This window comes from Mercenaria mercenaria, chromosome 16 (genome assembly GCF_021730395.1).
Source record: "Mercenaria mercenaria strain notata chromosome 16, MADL_Memer_1, whole genome shotgun sequence".
NCBI lineage: Eukaryota > Metazoa > Mollusca > Bivalvia > Venerida > Veneridae > Mercenaria > Mercenaria mercenaria.
Window position 1 is genome coordinate 655,215 of NC_069376.1, and position 16,056 is coordinate 671,270.

Here is a 16,056-nt window from a genome sequence, read left to right on the forward strand (position 1 = left end):
GCAAATTAGTTTTGCCGCGAACTTCCCGCGAACAAGTAGCTGTGAACTTCCCGCGAACTAGTTGCTGCGAACATCCCGCGAACTAGTTGCTGCGAACATGCAGCGAACTTGCTGAAAACCATCTCTACAGAAATTGTGTACAAAAAAGCATGTACAGAAAAAGTGCAAAAGCAAATAAATTAGTAGGAATCAGGGATATAAATTTATTGAAAGGGATATAAATTCATTGAATAAACTTGAACACTGAGGTTGTAACAAATTCAAATTGTCATTGTCTGAAGTTTTTCATATCATATCTGGAGCATTTTAAACAAAGTTTTAATGATAAAATATGTTTGAATTTTAACTGTTACTTGTCATTTCAATAACAGTGTCTGAGTGCATGTATTCATTTCATCCCAACTTGAATGTTTTTCTTCACACTGTTTATAAGTTATATGTATCACTACAAATCTGTCATAGTTTTACATGTTAATTATCAGACTTATGAAGCTTAGAAATTGTCAAAATAAGCTAGTTTTATATTTCTTGCTAGTTTTATATTTCTTTTTAGATAATCTGATACAACTCTGCAAAACGTTAAGCATATCTATTTCATCTTCAAAATTCCTTATGTTTGCTGAGATATATGAGTATAGATATTAAACATAAATTTTCTGACTTACCACAAAAAAGTATATATTCCTATCAGCCTCTAAGAATCACTTATGAAAACTGTCTGTAATGCACACAAGTTTCCTTCTAAACATGTCCAGAATATCTGGTTGTAATTAACTTATCAGACTCATACTGCGACCTTACAGATAATGTTACAAATTAATTGATTTACAATTACCTGCTCTTATAAAGGCTCTTCAGTAACAGTTTACCAAAAGATTATAATCTTCTAAGTTCTTCTCGCGAACATGCCGCGATCATTGGTCTTCCTGCGAATATCCCGCGAACTAGTATCAAAGCAATCGCGGCATGATCGTGGTAGCAGAGAACATCCCGCGAATACTTCCTGCGAATAGGTATGTTCGCGGCATGTTCGCAGCATGTTCGCGGCAAGTTCACAGCTTTTTGACTATTTCGTAAGGGATGTTTCTCAGAACAGATTATTTTTCTAATATACAACATAACGTGTCAATATTTTTCTATTTTTGATAAGAAGACATGTTATACTAAATGACCATATATGGTTTTCATATCATTGAAATGCTCTAAAGTGCTGAAAATGAGGTCTGAATGTGTTGTTATTAATATGAAATAAATAAGGAATTGAATTGGTAGAATGTAACCTAATATCGTGGCTCTTGGTGAAATCTCGTATTTTCCTTCGAAGATATTGATTTCGGTCAGAGAGATTGGTTCATATCTTTGCAAGCACCAAATGTCATGATGTCTGCGATAATACAATTTTTATAGAAATACTGTGTTAGTGAAATAAAATCATTTAATTGGTCTCGTTTGATTTTATCGCTCTAAAAATGACTCATGTAATGCAGTATTTGCAGTCACCTAGAACGCAATGTATTAAATGTTTTTGCAAAGAATTGGTTGAATTTTATATGTAAAGATGTATTTAACTAAACTTACCCTTTATAATTCGATTTATAAATTTTACAATGCACTCTTGAAATATCCAAACAAAGTACTTTATCTTATCCACGGTCACGTGATCATGGTGTCACCGTGATAAGACAACTATTATCAATATTCAAAGTTCAGCTCGTCACTCAAACAGTTCAATTTAGAATAAATCCTTGATTCTCGTATTTTTATATCGTCTGTACTACCGAGGGAGAACTGAATAATATCGATTGAGAGACATATGGTAATTCACCCGCAATGACATCTATATGGTTTTGGCGTTCTCCGTTTTTACGGAAAGCAGTCAGTGTGGTATTATTAATAGAATTAAATTTGCGAAAGAGTAAGGAATAAATTACCCTGAAAGGACACAACTTTGTCTTAAGTTTGATGACTATGTCGTGGATGACGATAACGATGATGGTTGCGGTGATGATACTGGTGATAACAATGAGGTTGACGATGATGATGATGGTGATGACGAAAACGACGCCGACGATGATGATGATGACTGCGGTAATAGTACTTGTGATATTGATGATGATGATGACTGCGGTAATAGTACTGGTGATATTGATAATGATGATGATTAGAAGGTTTATTTTAAATACCTTTAAATATTCAATTGAAACACACCTTCTTTAGCCATATTACGCACAAATTCCGCCGTAGTCGACCTGTAACCAGTTTTATAAAATCAAGAGTCTTTGGTTATTGATTATCGTTAATACAGATTATTTGATTGGATATTTATTATCCTTTATATTGAAAACCGCGAAAAAAAGCGTCACTGAGTTTTTGTTTCTCTGTCGTGTCACGACGTATTTCAAAATTAATGAACACCTGATATCTTGTATTTTATGATACAAAAAGACAATGTACTTACCATTACACCAAACAATTTTATTCACTTTTAATATAACAATCCAAACAATGCACTGAATTAGATAGTCCATATGTCACACAAGGTATCGCGACCACTGAATGTAGCGTATTTATCTAATCATAATTATCACGTGACGTCGCACGTGACTGATGATCGCGTTTACAATTGTTGACGAATATTATATTGAACAATTTATTTGACCTGTCAAAACTTGTTCCCGGCTTTCATTATATTCTGTTCACGCCTTAAAGCAACCGTCTTGATAGTGGAAAAATTGAAGGAGGTCCTGGTTTTGTAATTAGCACTTAGAATATACTTAGTTCCAAAAGAAAGTGTTCACTTTTTAAGTTTAAATATTTCAAAAAATCCCCGACGTTTAAATTTTGGTACCAATCATTATAAGTTTTCATGAAAATAACCGAGAAAAAAATAACAGAAAACTAAGTGCACACTTTCTTTTTGGAACTGAGTGCAAGCATCGTCTTGGCCAAAGTCATTGCTGCATTAATTTGTAAACAATTAACACTTAATTGAATTAACCTTTTTTAAACATGAAACATCTACATGATTTTCATGTCCAAATAATTCCTTCTGACATCCCATTTTGCATTGTTACATGAACATTTGTCCATCTCATGACTGCGTGTTTCTTTCTGACATTTATACATGCTTATTTCTGAGAAATGATCTATGCTTTCTTCATTTTTTTCTAAGATGTGTGTTGCTGAAGGACATGCTCTAATCTGACTAACTGCATTCATCATTTATCTTAATTACAAGTGTGCCTTCTTGGGAGTGTCAATGGTGTATACTAATTGATGAAAAGAAAATATTTCCTGAAATGTTTAGATACAACGAGTGTTGATGCTTACGTATAAAGTAGCTGTGGTTGATAATGATTCGTTGTGACAACTCCTTACGACAACTCATATACTATTATCGATACATTCTCAAATTCTTATTCAACTTGAGATAACCCTCTTGTACTAAAATACGTTACGGAGAGTGTTAAGACAACACGTCTGGTAACCGGAGAAACAACATATATTATCATCTGAGTTCAAGTAGAATATTAAGTGTCAACATGAACTTGAACTTAGGAAAATCACTCGCTCTCGATCGATGTGGGTTCGAGCCTCACTCGGGGCTTTGAATTCTGCATGTTAGTAAGCCATCCAGCTTGCTTACGGAAGGTCAGTGGTTCTACCAAGGTGCCCGCTCGTGATAAAATAATGCACGGAGGGGCACCTGGGGTCTTCCTCCGCCATCAAAGCTGGAAAGTCGTCATATGACCTATAATTGTGTCGGTGCGACGTTAAACCCAACAAAATAAAATAAATGAACTTAGGAATTTCATTACTTGTCCCCGTATACACCCTGCAAAGATCAGACTAGCGTATACACTCTATTATTTGATAACATTAAATCCTTATGCAATGTAGCGTAATATCTGTATCAGTAGCATGTATAAAAGTTGAAAAGCTTTAAGCGGTTAATCTTTGAAGCTAAAATTCAGGAACCGCCCCATGTTACCACAGTGGGAATAGGATTAATCACTCTAAATCTCGGTATGGTAAAATATAATAACCTGGGTACCGTTTTACAAAAAATCTTAAGATTTCACTTATCTTAGCGTAAGATATTGACTTACGAGAATTTTTAAGATTTTCTTAAAGTGTTTTACAAACGCTATCTTAAATCAGTTCTCGTAGTTAAGATAAGATCCGTCGTAAGTCATTCAAAACAGTGGTCCAGTCTAACTTAGTCACGTGACGCGCACTTGTCACAAGGAAACAACAACAACAAAATGTGCTAAAAAAATGAACTTGCGAGGAAAATTAAAGTTTTTGATCGATTTTCCGCTAATTCCGTGACATTAAGCAATGATATTTCAACGACTTCTTTTGATAGAATCTCAGTTTTCTCAATTCATACGTCATATAGGGTAAGAACGCTGTACGATGCAATGGCAATATTTCGTCTGAGTGGTGAATTCGGACAACATTTAAGGTATTAAAAATGATACCAATTCTTTTACAACTGATTGATTTGCAGATTTTTGTTGATGGTTAACACGTTTACAGGTAGAGACTTAGATTAGTCTTACTGATTTGGCTTATTTGGATGGTTTATTTTCTGATAGTATACAGTTGTCATCCCTCTAGGCCTTACCCCTATCTGCATTGACGCATTGACAGATCTGCATTTTACTGTAGGAAAACTTTTTTTTTGCAAAATCCAAGTAAGTCATGAAATACTGGCCAGACTTACTTGCTCCAATAAATTAAACATTAATTTATATTCATGTAGAAATTTGAAATGGGTTGAATATTATATATCTAACTTAAAACTTCGGATATATAATTATGATGTGAACAGGTGCAAGGAGTTATATACCCTGAAACCAGTTTAACACAACAGGGACTGCGGATGACTTGAAATTGCAGAAAAAAACTCTAAATATAGATTCTAAAAATTCCTTTTGCTTGAATGTTAGTCAAAATAATTCGACGTTCAGATTGTATATATTTGTGAGTGGACAATTTAAACGTCAAAACTTTTAAGGACCAAAATAATGGAGGATAATTTAAATCACAGTACATGGTCATGTAAAGTTATTTGTTTTATCGCTTGGGCATGTTGACTTGTGTGTGTCCGGGTTTAACATCTTTTTCAACAATTTTTCAGTCATATAAACGACGGTGTCTACTTGTCATGCTTGGTGCAGTGAGCACAGTGCCCAACTTTATAATGCTGCCTCACTGGAATATCACGCCGTAGGCACGTGGCATAATACCCCACCCAGTCACATTATACTGACACCGGCTGACCAGTCCTAGCACTATCCCCTTAAATTAATGTCGAGCGCCGAGCAAGGAAGCTGCTAGTACCATTTTATACGTCTTTGGTATAACGCGGCCCACAACATACTGCACTCATATCAGACGCTCTACCACTAGGCTACCGAGGCAGTACTGTACACAATAAACGTTAATCGTGTGCAGTATATACATGTGTTTAAATCACCAGAAAATTTGTAATATTGAATTGAATCCCCTTTCGATACATTAAGTTTTATTTGAATTTATGGCCAATTTGTGAAATAATCGACATTTAAACTTATATCAAGTAAAGCATCAGCAGGTATGAAAATTTCATTGGAAGTTGCTTCAACTATTTTGATCTTTTGAGTGTTTTACATGAGTGGGGATATTGCCCATATGAAAAAATTATCTCAGTATTTCCTAGGATTGCGTCAAATTAGTTGGACTAGCTTGAACATGTTGAATCTCAACATAGTCATTATAAGAGATGTAGTCATTACAAATAAATTGTACATGCAAGGGAGAGCACTGCCCCAGAAAGTTTGTGAAGGATTTCATCAGGAATTTCCCAACAGAAATATGTAGAATAAGTTAATTTTTAGTGTGGACGTGACAGTCAGAAGTTATTACGCTGTCCTGAAACGTCCTATTATTTGGACTAATCTTACGTTTAAGATTAATTCATCCTATAATCGCATGTGGGATAATTTAAAGAACAAAATAAACAGTCACAGTGCCACTACATGTATTTGGTCTTAATGTCATATGGTGAGAGAAGTATGCAGCCAAAAGCTGACTCAAACTGAAGACCCCATGCAGAAGGCATATACACTTCCATTCTGTACCAACACCTGTTCCAGATTTTTGCACATTTTGTCATCAATTTTATTGTGCATCTATATATACTGCAAAAAGTATATATATATATATATATATCAGCAGGTGCAATGTACAGGTAGTGCACAATGCTCTTTCTGCATAATAATAAACAGATCATCTAAATGTTAAGATATAGAGTAGGAAGATGAGCATTGTGCCCAACCAGTTATGGCACTGATGAGCACATGTACTTTGGGTTTTGATTGTCAGAGTTACTCCCCTTTTTTACTAATATGCCATTTGCCTGTCATGCATAATGAAAGTAAGTATGCTTCAATTTCTGTCTAAATATCCAAGAGGTATAAATTGAGAATGGATGCCAGGGTACTAATTTGTTAATAGCAACTACAGTGCAATTATGGTATATTTTAAATGGACCGGAGTATGAGTTCTCTGTATGTCATTGTAGCAAAACTATTCCATTTCACATAATGTAACTTAAAGTTCCTCACGGGTGTTGGTTTGAAACCTTGCTTGGATTAAAAATTCCTCATGTGAAGAAGTCATCCAACTGGCAGGTAGGTGCCCATATATGCCTGAAACAATTTAATGCCCTGGACTAGGCTGGAGGGCACCTTAATTGGATTTTCCTCCACCACTGAAATCTGAAAAAGTTGCATGCATATGACCTACATTGTTTTGGTGTAACTCTAAACCCAACAAAAACAAAAATATAGTCATTGTTTGTATTTTATTTTATTTTATTTTTTTCGTCTTCTGTAATGTATCCTGGCTGTACAGAAATATATCCAGTTGAACACATGCCCATTGCAGATTTTGGGCAAAAGTTAGATAGTGTCTACAGGTTTCCGCTACAATTCGCCAAATGTTCACAAATGGCCAAAAGATAAAAAAAAAAGTGGCGAAAAAATGTACTTTTATCTTATCTTTAAGCTGATTAGCCAGGACAGTATAGTAAGGTTACATTCCATGTGTATTTTGGTAAAGTATTGCAATTAACGTTGCCATACAAGAAAATAATATATATATTGAAATCGGTACCATTAAATGCATTATACATATAAATTAAACTGTGAAAATTATATCTGCTTTAAAGCTGACTGGGAAAAGTGGAAGAAAAGCACAGATATATGATATGTAAATGGGGGAAAAGCAAAAGATCACAGAGAACCCTGTATCTCGGTTTGGTAAGTGTTTTAGATAACTTGCTTCTGACAACTTGCACGTGACAATATAAGTCATAGGATGTGTCTCACTTTTGAACATTAAATACCGGTAATTGCTTTTACTGTGCAGGATTTCGGTTTGCTGGAAATTGATATCATAGTCATATTTGTAATACTATATCATTACAATGATGGATACAAAAAAAAAAAAAAGATTGTTTCATATTCTTTTTTGTGAACTTTTTGCAATGAAAAATACTCATAGTAAAGAATATGTTTGTAAATTTTGGAAAAAATGTTCCATAGATTTTTTTTCTGCTTTCCTTATATATAGATAATTGTATTGTGAACATAAAATGGCCAAAAATGTATGGGTCACCAGGCTACATTGTATGTTAAGACTGCTTGAATACAACACCTGTTCAGACAAAATAATGGCCTAAACCTGACAAAATTGATTATATCTGCTAGAAGTTAAAATTTCTTAATCATTTCTATAATAGAATACAGAATGAACTGAAAGGAGATATAGAGGATATTTGTTTGTTTCAGTGAAATATCAATTTTATTTCACAAGTGAGTATCAAAAACTGATATTTTCACGAGTGGCGAAATGAGTTTTTTGGTGCTCTCGAAAACAAATTTTCTTTTTATTTCATGTGTAAAACTCTACTTTTGTTGCGTAATTTATAAAATGTGAGTTCACTTCAATTGTCCATAGATTATATCGGCTGCGCAGAAAGATGCACATAAAAAACTATAGAAATTCCCTTTAAGGAAAGGAAGATATAATAAGTGTTTGTCTTTATTTTCCACTCACTGACAAAAAATATAGTTTTCATGCTAAAATGAAGAAAAGAAAATGTTTAAAATTATTCAGCTGCAAGATGAAATTGCCCCACAGACTTCAAAGTGGTGATGGTAACCTGAGATACAGGAAAATGAAATTTTCAAAGTAAATTCATGATGAAAAATATATTTTATTTGGATATAAATCAGTTCTAGCATCTGCATTTATAAAATTCTTCTAGGGTCTTCCTTGGTGGAAATGTTTTGTCTGACAGCCGATGGTTTAGTTTAATACAGTCCACTTCAACCAGACTGGAGAGAAGACACATGCAACTATCTGGCACGAGATTGTAGGTATGTTTACATTTACACTCAATTCACAGTATTACACACACACATTTAATAATGTATGTTTTTGGATTTAAAGTAGATATTTTCAACATAACAGATTTGTTTAATATACTAGTGGTTGTTCTTTGTAAGCAGTTTTTCCACATGACAGAGATGAAGGCTCTTTGATTTCTGATGGAATATATTTTAACAGGTTATTTTTATTATACAGTGGTATTTAGTTTATAGTATAGTCTTGGGCCCCCGTGGTTGAGTGGTTAAGGTCGCTGACTTCAATTCACTTGCCCCTCATTGACTTGGGGCATTGAATTCTTCATGTGAGGAAGCCATCCAGCTGGCTTACGAAGGTCAGTGGTTCTACCCAGAAGCCCACTCGTGATGAAATAATGCACGGAGAGGCACCTGGGGTCTTCCTCCACTATCAAAGTTGGAAAGTCGTCATATGACCTATAATTGTGTCAGTGAGACGTTAAACGCAACAAAATAAAATAAATTATAGTATAGTCCTTTAATTGAAAGTCAAAGGCCTTACACATTCAGCTTTGTTTACTGGCAACACTACATTGTTTTTAGTTTGAAAATCTATGATGACAATTTCAGCTTTGACTTACAATATTTTACAGTTTAATTCAATGAATTTTCATCTGCACTGAATCAGATATTATTTGTAGTAAGTAACACAACAAATAATTTTATAATTTCAGATAGCAGTTAGTGGTGTATTTCAAACTTTTGATGAAGGATGACAAAAAGTTGGACTTTTATAGTCTGGTTTGATTTTTAACTGCTTGAGTGACTGGTAAAACAAATGGTAATACACTTTACAGTTTACTAGAACAGAGTAGTACAGTTAGCATGATGAGTTCCTCATTGGTCAACATTAAATTTTACAGATTTCTTTACCCACAAGGTCACCTACAATCATGTTCTTGAAGAGGAAGTCAGGCATGGTTATTAAATTTAAGCAGGTTTGAAACACAGTCATTGCCTACAATGTAGTCTAGTGTTTCTCTAGGTTGCATGTTCAATCTCCTTGAAAGTGATGTTGATGTCTTACAAAATGGATTTGATTCAAACTTTAAATAATTGTTCCACATCATTTACACATTGGCCATAACTCAGGTAGCAATATATTTTGAATTATACCCCTTTTTACTAAAAATTTCAGGTTAAAGTTCTGATGCACTTTCAGTCTAACTCTATTATTATTACCATATGGATTTGATTCAAACTTAAAATTATTGTTTCACCTCATCATGCACATCATATGACACAAGAGCCATAGCCAGTGCACCATTATTTCATGAATTATGCCCTCTTTTTACTAATAATTTCAGTTCAATTTTGATGCCTTTTTCCATATCTCAGTTTTTACTAAATGAATTCATCCACATTGGGGTCATTAAACACTCAAGTGGAAGTCCCAGCTTCCTCATATGTTCCTAGTTTCACTATCCAGCATCGAAATTGTAGAGTACGCTGTTTCTTGTGAAAGCTCTTGTTGTTATACTTTCTGGGACTTAATGTCCACACTGTACAGTTTTAGAATTTGAATCAAGACTTTGCTACAAATTATTTTGCTTTTTATAGGTTTGTATGGCATGGCTGAACAGAATAGACTGACTATCTCGTCAGCAGACATCTTTACATGTACTAAACTAGTACCTGAAATTTACTGAGAGAATATGCACACATGAAACAAGGTAATCGATGAGAGCTGTGGAATAAATCTGTTGGAAAAAAATGGAACTTCAAATTATAGCTCAACTCTTTAAACGTTTTTGAAGTAGAACTGTTTTATTACAATATTATTGACAAAATAAATATTAGTTGATTTTTAGCTCAACTATTTGAAGAATATGGACGGGTATACTACTCACCCCAGTGTTGGCGCTAGTTAAAAGTCTTTATGAAATGGTAATATCTCGTATACCATCAAAGATATTTACTTCATACTTGGAGCAGTATTTTATTATAACAGTCTCTACCAGTAGGCAAGATAACATAACTCTGTCAGGTATTTTGGTTGAATTATGGTCCTTTTTGGAATTGGAAATTGGTAAAGATTTCGTACAAGTCCATGTTTTGTAAAAACTATTTGACATGTAGCTTTGAAACTTTGAACACTTGGTTATGATATAAATATCTGTACGTAAGCAAAAGTACATAACTCTATCAAGTATTTTGGCTAAATTATGGCCCTTTTTTGACTTGGATATTGGTTCAGTTCTCGTACAAGTTAGTGTTATGTCAAAATTATTTGAAATGTGGCTTAGGAACTTTGAACACTTGTTTATTGTCATGATCTTCATCTGTAGGCAAAAGTCTAGTATTTTGGCTGAATTATGGCCTCTTTTGGACTTGGAAATCAGTTAAATTTTTCATACCAGTCCATTTTTTGCCTAACCTGTTTGTCAACTTTGACCACTTGTTTACCATCATAGTCTACCTACATGTAAGTAGGGAAGACTACATAACTAGGACAAGGACTTCAGCTGAGTTGTAGCCCTTATCTGTCACCAAAATTATGGTAGTGAAGGTTTGCACACTATTGAGTATTCCATATTTTGTCTAAACTATTTGACATATGGCTTTTAAACTTTGAACACTTGTTTATCATTATGATTTCCATCTGTAGGCAAGAGTACATAACTATTTTGACTGAATTATGGCGCTTTTTGGACTTTGAAATTGGTTCATACATTGCCATTTAGTGCAAGACTTATCGAAATCAAAGAAATACAGGAACATTGTTTGTCTAATCTATTTATTTCTTTTGTCTGAATATCTGTGGAAATATTTTGACCCCATTCTTCAGTCAATTCTTCGAATAGTCGAGCGCGCTGTCATCAGACAGCTCTTGTTTAAGATACAGCCTTGAAATTTTGATGACTTACACAGTTTTGCACACAACTCGTAAAACTGAATTTCATTGGCCATGAATGTGACCTACTGATTTTCTTAATATTTTATCATCAGTTTGACATTTGAAACATGTAGCTCATACTACTCAGGTGAGCGATCCAGGGTCATCATGACCCTCTTGTTAGATTCATGTCATGTTAAAAGAAATGCTATTCAGGAACTTTAAGATACCTGGACAATTACAAAGGTATTGTTATATTTAAGTATTCTGTACCAATTCTGACTTATTTTCCGAATCTGACATCTTTCACACTTGAATTGGAGTAAAATTACAATTTAATCATCATATAGCCCATGTGATCAAAGTGTTATAAACCTATTGTGTGCAATTCAAAGTGTAATAACTTACTTTTGTCTGTTTTTCATACATCTATCAGTAATTTGTTTCATGGCTGTATCCAATGTGTCTGAAAAAAATATATGTACGATCAGTTCATTGTAATAAAATCAAACATATTTCAACTTCATAATATAGGATCTGTATGATTTAGGCTATTCTAAATACCAACAACTGGTCCACATGCAAATGAAGTGGAGCATGAACAGAGTTAAGGCTGAAATGCATCACTCTGTCCAGAAGGAGTGAAAACAATATTTCATAAATGAATTTACTCAGAAAGTTTCTATTTTTGCATATTTTGAAGGACTATTATAAAATCTATTAATATTGGTAAAACAGCAGTAGGAAACTAAAAATATCAATGTCCGAAAACATTTATTGCTTGTGTCATAAAACAACATTTGTCCAGATTTGTATTTAATGCTATGGTGATTTGATTTAGTTTACCTAGTGCTTAATGGACTAAGTTAGAACTCTCTGCAAGTAGCTGACAACTTCCACTCACAAACCATCAATTGGTGGTGGGAAATATCATTTCAAGTGAATCATTGCAGTAACAGTCACTGAGAACATTCACTTTGCAATGTGCAGTAACTGAACACAACATCATGCTGATAATAGTTTTGCACTTTCCGCAGTCAACTTAGAAGACAGTCTGAAAAGTATAAGTAGATAAGGTTCATCTTTAATGTTCGTTTAAGTACTGCTGTTGGCAAGACATGTACTGTGCAAACTTTGGATTTACTATATATAAAATTATAGGTTTGTGCCCTGAACATGACTGTTTTGATTGGTAAGTGAACAGTCCCCTTACAGTTTGTTGAAAATGTAAAGTAAATAAAAGTTTCATGAACATGACAGAAAGGGTGAGTGACTATCTATTGGTCTGAAGGTCAGTGGTCTGCAAGTCCAAAAGGCCTGTCAGTCGGAAGGCCTACTAGTCCCAAAATTGACTTAAGAGCATAGTCAGAAAGAGTTGACTGTCACCCAGTCATCTGTCTGAAGGCCAGCTTGCCCAAAAGAAGACTGTGGAGTTGTCCATCTGAAGGCCTGTCAGTCCATTGTACACTGAGTCACAAGGTCGACATTCATTCAACCCGAAAGGTATTACGGTGAGCTAGGAAAGTCCATTCTTCAATTTCAGTTTTTACCTGGTTTAAGGTTAGAAATAGCTGGAGATTGGCAACTTAGATCTTCAGACTAACAGGCCATCTGGGCCTTTGTATTATAAAGCCCCTCTTAAAAATAGGCATGAAAAATATTTGCATAGCGTTTGCTATGAATCAAATCTTCATCCTCTATATAAAAGTTGAGGTAAACTGTTTGGCAAAGAGGTTGTGCTTGTTTGTTTTGTAAGTGGATTAAGAGGGATGCACACCGAAAGTCTTTTGCATGAATTTTGCATTTTTATACACCGTTTCTGAAAGAGCGGGCGTATTCTGTGAACACCTGTGGTGCTGGGCGGTCTGCATCCATAGCATGTCCACTTTCTAAGTCAAACAGTTTTCATCTAATCTTCACGAAACTTGGTGACAATTTGTGGGCATAATATCTCGGCCAAGTTTGATAACCAGCTAAATCGCCTCAGGCTCTCTTGGATTATGGCCCTTGAATAACTAAAAAGACTGCAAATTTAGACTTCAGCTCTCTTAAGTTGAACAATTTTCAGTGGGTATTCCCATCTTCACCAAACTTGCGTACAATGTGTGTGGGCATAATATCTCGGCCAAGTTCGATAACCAGCCAAACATCCAGGGCAGTCTTTGATTATGGCCCTTGAACTAGGCCAAGTTCGATGACGGGCGTATTTTGTGACAGTCTCACACTCTTGGTATTGATAAGAAGAGCTTAATTAAGTGGGAGAAGTTTTAGGCTACTTTAATTCAATTTCAAAATAACAAAAACTGTCAGAAGATCCTTTGGAAGCATAGAATGCAACCAAGCAACATACTAGCAGACTTGGTCAGTTCATGAGAGGTAGTGGAAAGTGCGACACCCCTCATGCCCCTAGCACTGGCTTAGGCGGAACTCTACTACCCATGAACATCGAGCGGTCGATCACCACAGACCAAAAGGGGACCATTAAATATTTATAACAACACTGAATCCACTAACACTATTAGTAAGTTGGCTTATGTAGACAACGGAATTGTCCATTGTAACAGGTGTAAATATTTACAACAGACAAATCTAGAGTTGCTGAGGCACTTGCAGAGGGCACAGCCTTCTGATGAATCTACTAACAAACCCAATATCCTGGCCTTGGTCTACCCCTTATATGCAGTCAAAACTGAGGATTTCCAGCAAGTATGAACTTACATAAGCCTACATATTATCAACTCTTTATCTTTGTTTCGACTTTAACACCACTGTGCAGGCCCGGACTCAGAAATATTTAACTTTAAGAGAAACCAGTTTAGAATGAAGTTGTTGTCACTGGAAGCATAGAGAGCATGTAGCTATCGGAAGGAGGTGGGTGGCCTCTGGCCATGTTGGTTGAGGGGGGGTGGGGGGAAGGTGTCAGAGGTCTCTCTCCCCACCCGCCTTGGAAAGTTATGAAATACTGTCATAGTTGGAGGGTCAGGGTTCTCCCCCTGGAAAATTTTTAAACACAGGTATTGTATTGTTACTTGTCTTGCTGACTCAAAATAAAATTTATCTTATATTATCTTACAGGTGTAGCGGTTCTCATATCGGGTGGCCTCGGCAGCTCATTTGGTAGAGTGTTGGCACGGTAAGCCAAAGGTCCGAGGTTCGAGTACCGGTTGAGGCTGCACATTTTTCCTGAGACTGTTATTTGGGGGCTCGTCCGGGATGCTCACCCTTGGAGCCCATGCGGGCGAAGCAGTTTGGCTGGGGTGTGCATCTGAATTCGGTTAACAGTCTATGGCAGACATTGGCCAGGAGTGCCAATGTCTCACAATAAGAGGGAAGGTGTGTAGCAGTTCTCATATCGGGTGGCCTCCGTAGCTCATTTGGTAGAGCGTTGGTACGGTAAGCCAAAGGTCAGAGGTTTGAGTCCCGGTCTAGGCTGCACATTTTTCCTGAGACTGTTACACAGGTTTAAGATGGCCCGCTGACCTCTGGTGCATTTCTTGGTCTAAATTTTGAGAAAATATTATTCCTGTGCCAAAACAGTTGCATGAATCTTGAAGTGAGGGGGGTGGGTGGGGGGGGGGGGGCTGCATGGCACCTCGGTCAGGCCCAAGTGTCCCTGGATCCGGGCCAGATTATGTACGACTGTCGAGAAGAGAGTATCTACAAACAATGTGCACTCTCTAATTTTAAGTTAAATGTCTTGAAGTTGAATTTAAGCCTTAGAGGGCTTAGCATATCTGTGTAGTGACTGGTGTAAAAGCATTATGTGTATACATAATGAATAAAATTCGAACTCTTAGCGTTTTTCGTTTCTATCATATAAGACATCTACCTGTAATGTATCATCGTTCTCTTGCATTCAGTGTTGTTTCAAGTCTTTACGCTAATAAAGAGAAAATGCCTCCAATATTTTGACATACTGTTTTTTGTTTACTTCCGCGTCTCGATTCAGACTTTCAGCAGTTTGTAACACGCTCCGTTATTGGCCAATATCGATTTCCTATTTCTCATCTCACGGTTTTGCAAAATGTACATCGAATGATATCTACTTACGCTCGGCTACTTGCTGTTTTATCGTGTAGTCGACGAAATAAACAGAAAAGGCAGAAAATATGATGGGCGCCGCCATCTTGTTTACGATTATCTTAGCGATTTAAGAGTGCCCTAGACCAGTCTTAAAGTTACGAGAAAAAATAAGATATCTTAACTAAGATTTGTTTTGTAAAACACCCCAAATTGTTAAGTCAAGCGTAAGTCAGATCTTACGCTAAAACTTATCGTAAGATTTTTTGTAAAACGGTACCCTGGCTCCGTGTCGGTCTCAGCTGAGTTTGATAATGAAACTTTATTTGTCATTTACTTCTGAGTAATATGTTTTAGAGTAAATTACAGCTTAAGAATAATTTTCATGTGGCTATTCAGTATTGATGCTCAGTCTCAGTTGGTATTTAACCTTGAAGTTCTAGTAAAATTGACGTTAAAATTTCAAACTCAAACTCAGGTGAGCCCGAAAAATACTTTGTGAACACAGGATCAGGACGTATTTGGTAAATAATTAAAATTCAATTAGTGTAAAGGCTTTTAATTTCGAGCGTACAAATCATCAAAAACAAGGAGCTGCGTTCAATAAACGCTTGATGCCCCCGCTGGCATCCTTGTCGATACAAAGCAAGTTAAGTCGAAAACGTGGTCAAGTTCAAGGTCAAGGTCAAACTGAGGTCAGGTGATGTCTGAAGATGAGGAATGGTCACGGGTTACATCTGC

At 35.7% G+C, this 16,056-nt stretch overlaps 2 long non-coding RNA genes across 4 annotated transcripts; one reads left to right on the plus strand and one right to left on the minus strand.

Annotated features, from left to right (window-relative positions):
• The first annotated feature begins 4,213 nt into the window (after positions 1-4,213).
• On the plus strand, positions 4,214-10,556 carry LOC123550939 (uncharacterized). Of its 3 annotated transcripts, none has more exons than XR_008367550.1 (5): positions 4,214-4,403; positions 7,220-7,310; positions 8,321-8,432; positions 9,134-9,240; positions 10,020-10,556. It is a non-coding gene; the product is annotated as an uncharacterized LOC123550939 (long non-coding RNA). The 3 variants fall into 3 exon arrangements; XR_008367548.1 differs by having other exon boundaries at positions 4,215-4,468; positions 10,020-10,555; XR_008367549.1 differs by lacking the exon at positions 4,214-4,403 and adding an exon at positions 6,216-6,424.
• An 845-nt stretch (positions 10,557-11,401) lies between these two features.
• On the minus strand, positions 11,402-15,263 carry LOC123544325 (uncharacterized). Its single transcript, XR_008367553.1, has 3 exons — positions 15,125-15,263; positions 12,142-12,349; positions 11,402-11,761 (listed from the first exon to the last, which is right to left on the minus strand). It is a non-coding gene; the product is annotated as an uncharacterized LOC123544325 (long non-coding RNA).
• Between the last annotated feature and the right edge of the window lie 793 nt (positions 15,264-16,056).